The following is a 6,217-nucleotide window of genomic DNA, read 5'->3' on the forward strand; positions in this document are numbered from 1 at the left end:
CTAATATACAGGCAAAGGGATCAATGTTTTATTCCAAAATAATATAGGAAATTTCTTAACAATTCTGGAAAAAAACGTCATTTTTCAGAAAATAACACTCGAGATGCTACGTTATCAAATCGGGAAGGAAGCTAATCATTTTCTTGTGAAACCATTGTTGTTACTTGTAAGAAAGGAATTTTTTTTTTATTTTATTAAGTAAAAAGCGTCTGAAGAACACTCATCTGGTTTTGATGAAGGACGTATCTTGAGTGAAGAGGAGACAAATAGTAGGACTAGGAAAGTCCTTTTCCTCTGCTGTATTCATCTATAAACACTGGTTCTGTTAATAAAACTGCAAACCTCTCTCTCTCTCTCTCTCTCTCTCTCTCTCTCTCTCTCTCTCTCTCTCTCTCTCGATGTCCTCAAGTCTCGGTGTGACTCCCTTACATCACGTTTTGAAGCCATTGAATCTCGCTTAGAGATCATGGACACTTGCATGAACAGTCTCGTAGCCTAATTTGACCATCTAACTTCTAAATTTGCTACTAATGATACCACACTACAATCTTTCGTTGAAGCTCAGCAGGTTGTTATCAAATCAGTTACTACACTCACTAAGAGACTTGACTCTCTTGCTACAGAGGACCTTTGCCATGTGATTCACCACCAATGCATACCCATGTCACTACTGCCTCTTCATCTAGTCACCGTTCTTCTAGGGGACATGTTCGATAACCAAGTGAAGCTTAATATTATCTCATGGAATGCCCGTGGTATTACAAACTGGGCAAAACTTTCTGCACTTAAGAGAATTGTACATAGTCACCACCCAGATGATATTCTAATTCAGGAAGCTTTTGTTGGTAATGCTCAGCCAAGGGAAGAAGCTCTCTCGCTCACTGGCTATGTGTCCTATGTCCATTTAGTAAGACATGGCCTCATCACCTATGTACGTACTTCATTCCAGCATAGACTTCTCCCAAACTCTGAGGATGAAGATACAATATTTCAATTATTTAAGAGGCACCATACAACTGTGCAATGTATATGCCAAGCTTCCAGCCCTAACCCTCCGTGGTATGGTTTACATGGGAGATTTTAATGCCCGTTGTGACGGAGCCGAGAGAGGGTTGTGAACTCAAAGGCAGATTGAAAACCACTGAGTTCTATATAAGGAACACTCTTCTTTATATACAAAACCTCAAGGCAACAGGACATAACATGTTCGAGAGACAGACAATGTTCAGAGCAAAACAGCAGACATGAATTTTCATGTTCGTTTGAGTGCGAGGGAAGAGCGAAGATACAAGCATAATATATACAAAAGGAATTATGTACAATTGTGTGACACACGGTTGGTACACCGTCATCCAGATTTGGTAGATCTTGCTGGCACTGTGAACCGCAATGGGAACCTACTTCTAGGATACATTCCTCGAAATCAACCGACTCGCTGGGACACTGGTGGATCTACGCATGCATGAGATGGCACCGTGACCTGTGGACTCGTACCTTCCCAAGTCAAGTGTGTAATGGTTCCTACGCTCTTCTCTGATCACATTGGTCTCAGCATCCATTATTCCCTTCCCGTTACACCTACTCCAATACACAATCACACTTGCATCACAATTCCGCCTAAGTATCAGCCTACGTACATTTCATACATGACTAACCTTCTTCCTACATTTGACTTCCACTGTCCTGAGAAACTTTACTCCTTACTTGTTAGTACCACACATGCTTTCCACACACGATACATCAGAAAGCCACATATCAGACATCGTGTTGGTACCATGACACTGGATAATAAAATTTCTCAGGCAGAAAAGAAGGCGATGGATGATGGCCTTGCCTTTATGAGACAACCAACTCCTGACACTCTGCACCAGTATCAACAATCAAGAGATGATCTAGTGGCTCTCCAACAATGTGTACAAACAGATTCCTGGCACAAATTAACAAACAGAATCAACCATCAAACAAGCATCGGTTCCATGTGGCATCTCATCGGCAAGATTTTGAAGAAAAAACCCCCAAGTGTCCTCCACCACAGCCCTGCTCAGTATGCACACAACCTTATTAATGTGTGGTGAGCACAGTCACTAACCATCAACCTTCCAGCTCATATACAAGACTCTCTCTCCTCACAAAAAAACCATCGTGCCTTATGTCTCAGGTCCACCTCACTGAGCAGTGATGAAGAGGACGATATACCCATAACTAAGGAAGAGCTACGACGTACCTTAGCAAGGAGTAAAAAGTCAGCTCATAGTGATGATGGCATCACCTATGCAGTCCTTTGCACACTCATAAAAGTACCTGGTAACCCTCTCCTCCAGCTCTACAACCTCTGCCTCTGCCTGGGATATGTGCCCCTAGTTTGGACTCATAGTACAATTGTACCCGTTCCCAAGTCCGGCACTGACAAATTTCGTCCTATCTCCCTCACCTCCTGTGTCTGCAAAGTACTTGAACGTATTCTCCTCTCACACCTTATTTTCCGGCTGCAAGATAAGCTTTCATGTAGAATATACGGCTTCCTACCCCAACGAGGAACACATCATTGCCTCATGGAGCTCTACACTCATCTCTCCCCAACCAGTGTTGTAGCCTTCATTGATTTGAAAAGTGCATTTGACGTTGTAGATAGAGACATTATTTTAGACCAGCTTATTGATTTTAGAATCAAGGGAAGCCTTTTGAGGTGGATATGTGGATATCTTCAAAATAGAGTCTCTCGTTTGCTGTTTAAGGGAGCATTGAGCACTGCAAAGGAACTTGAACTTGGTACTCCACAAGGGTGAGTACTTACTATGTTTTTGTTTAATATTCTCCTTCACCGCCTTCTCTCCTTGCTTTCTAATACTGATAACACAACCATCATTTGCTACGCAGATGATATTTGCATTCACTCAACATCTCCGGATCACTTGCAACGCTTCCTTTCTTCTTTCTACGTATCAGCATTCTCCTGTGGCCTTATCATCTCTCCAGGAAAAAGTAGAATTTTCTCCCCAATGCCAGCAAGGAATCTACCAGAATTTACTGTGGGGAACAATGTTGTACCTTTATGCACACAATATATCTATTTGGGAGCGCCAGTGCGAATTACACCATCAATTCCAGCAAGACAGAAAGTACATCCCGTTGTTCAAGATCTGCTGGCCCGGTTACAGTGACGCCTGATTCCTCTCGAGTGGCTCACTAATTATTCTTCAGGAGTATCTATCCCAGTTGCCAGAACCATATATATTGCTTTCATCCGCTCAGTGATAGATTATCTTTTCCCTGCACTATGTCAACTCTCCAGATCAACTCTGCAGCCTCTTGAAAAATTCCAGAACCAAGCAATAAGATTCCTTCTAGGTTGTCCAGCATCCACTAGAATTGTAAACATGCAACACGAACTCCGTCTCCATCCACTCGTTGAGAGAATATACTCTAATATCACCTACTTCAGTATCAAATGCCTGTATTACCCTCACCTGTTTCCTCACTATTCAAACATCATCAGAACTTCTCTCGATCTAGATGTACCTCATCCACAACTACGCCAGGGGGGACGTACACTAGTTAGTGCTGTCTGTTCAAGCATTTGGGGGCTTGACATAAACATCGTGGCAGAGAACGTGGATCATGGCCTTGCACCCTGGCAGACTCCTGTGCCGGCAATCTCTTACACTCCAGTCTCTAAGACTGACTTGCCTCAACTTCAACAACAACTTACATTGGAGACCATCGACAGACTATCCTCATCCCTCAGTGTAGCCCATCACCTGTACACAGACGTCTCCCTGCAGCTGGATGGCAGTGCTGGATGTGTTGTTTTTCTCCCCAACTTTGGAACCCCTGCCAGAGGGCTGGACAGGCCGTTGCCTCCCAAAGTCATCAAGCTCCACGTATTGTGAACTACATGTATTCCAGGATGCAGTTATTTTAATCACACAGGCAAGAAACAAACACTTGATCATCTGCGCTCCCAACCAGCACTCCAAGCCCTTTCATCACATAAGCCAGCATACCAGCCCCTGGTTACACAAATACATAGGCAACTAGACATGGCCACCATGAGCTCACTGGTAGTGCACTTCCTATGGATTCCCTCTCACGTGGGTCTTCTGGCTAACAACACCGTTGACCATCTCGCAAAGGCTGCCTGTCAACTGGATCCTCCAAAGGCTGATGCTCCCACTCCATACCTCCTGTGCTGCAGAAAAATGGTGCGCCAAGCTGCTCGCTCACCTACTCATCATCGTACTAATGCCGAAAGAGCCACCAGTGTATCAATACAGCATTATGATCACTTCTTTCCTCACCAACACAAGTATCGCTGCAGTGTGACTCATGGTTCGTCAAAATAAGTGGTTTGTGCTCGTCTTCGGCTGGGTTGGCGACCAGTTTGGCAGGTGCCTGAGCAAGATGGAGTTCCTCACTTCTCCTCCTGTAGGTTATGGAACGCACCCAACGCCAACACCCTGGAACAATATTGCCTGGAATGTCGACTTATTAGTGACATATTACCCAGAAGACTCACAGTAGTTGATATATGTAAAAAATTATTGACAGATAATAATTTGCTCAATGAGATCCTCATGCGCCAACCTCACTTAGGCGGATACTGAATTATCAACTGCTTTGTAATATTAAGTAAAGATAGGTACAACCTACCTACGAAATAAAACTAAATTTAATTTGTATTCCATATGAAGTCAATTGTAAAAACTTAAATATGTAAAAATGAACAATATTATTTTTAATATGTAGTAAGTGTCTATCTATACATTATTTTGTATTCCTTTGTATAACCTTCATTATATACTGTAGATGTAAACAATATTGTTTTAATATGTACTTAGATATCTGTGCATACTTTATTTTTTTTATTCTTTTGGCATAACTTAATTACAATGTAGATGTAAACAATATTACTGTGTTACCATTTACTAAAATGTCTGACGCCAATGGGCGCAATAAATTGATCAAAAATCTCTCTCTCTCTCTCTCTCTCTCTCTCTCTCTCTCTCTCTCTCTCTCTCTCTCTCTCTCTCTCGAACCATTTTAATGGCATCGCACAGATTCGAAGTTGAGTAATGTAATTACATATTCGTACAATAAAGTCTCCTCGAAATTTCGTTGTGCGGTCCCCGTAGATTAATCACGAAATGACTTCCCTATTATCATTTCCTCAGCGGAAACGATAAGAGAGGCATTCAAATTCCAGGGAAAAAAAGGCATAGAATAATTTGGCCTCTATCTGCTATCTTGGTATGGAATAACTCATTTTCATGAATTTATGGAATTGAGATGCATACCTGGCACTTGGGCCTGGGAGGCCATTCAGCTCTCAAGTGTGAGAAGTAAATTATATGTTGGACAGTGATATAGAAGAAAAGAAGCAACAACATAGGTAAATTAGAGGGATATACAGTATGTTGCTAAGACCCTTAAGCAATGCCTACATTACTCTGCGTGAGGTGCACTGTAGAGGGGTAGGAGTGTTTTTATGGTGGGGGGATTAAATTTTGAAAATGTTCTGGCAGAGGGGGTTGGGTGTCTGGTGGATTGATTTTAAGTCTAGGATCAGAATCCTGAATTCGACAGGTATATGTAAATTGGACTTGGAAGAATCATGTATCTCTTTTGATAGTTCGATTGGTAAAGTCATGCATGCAGGCATTGTTTCGACTCAGGGCATGAGTTCGAATCCTAACACAGCCAGAGGTATTTATCATAAATAAATTTCCAGTGGATAAATAGAAGAAAGAGAGAAATGTTGAGAACGAAATCTACAATGAAAGATGACATATCAGGGGAAGGAGAAAGGATTAATGAGATGGAATAATTCAAATATTTTGGAACTATGATAATCTTTAATAGAGGATCTTTAGAATTTGAGTTCATTGAAAGATTGAAAAAATCAAACCAGGCAATGGCTAGATTAAGTAAAATCTGGAAATCAAATCGTCTGAAATTACACAAAAAGCAAACTATATATCTGTTTAGTGAACTGTGAGATCGGTGTTAATGTATGGACATGGGTCGTGGTATGACAATAAAACAATATCCATCAGATATTATAGATTCGAGAACAAAGCCGTCAGAAGAATATTAGGAGTTAAATGGCAGGACAGGATTAGAAATGAAACTATACGAGAGATTACTCGAGTGCAATATGTGGATGAGATCATGGTGAGGGGCAGAAGGTGATTGTTTGGGCATGCTCTTTGCACTCCCC

General features: G+C 41.6%; 1 pseudogene; it reads left to right on the forward strand.

The window, feature by feature from the left end:
- The first annotated feature begins 1,514 nt into the window (after positions 1 to 1,514).
- LOC137649525 (uncharacterized) lies at positions 1,515 to 4,323 on the forward strand (annotated as a pseudogene).
- Positions 4,324 to 6,217: the final 1,894 nt, after the last annotated feature.

Source organism: Palaemon carinicauda, chromosome 11 (genome assembly GCF_036898095.1).
Source record: "Palaemon carinicauda isolate YSFRI2023 chromosome 11, ASM3689809v2, whole genome shotgun sequence".
In the NCBI taxonomy this organism is placed as follows: domain Eukaryota; kingdom Metazoa; phylum Arthropoda; class Malacostraca; order Decapoda; family Palaemonidae; genus Palaemon; species Palaemon carinicauda.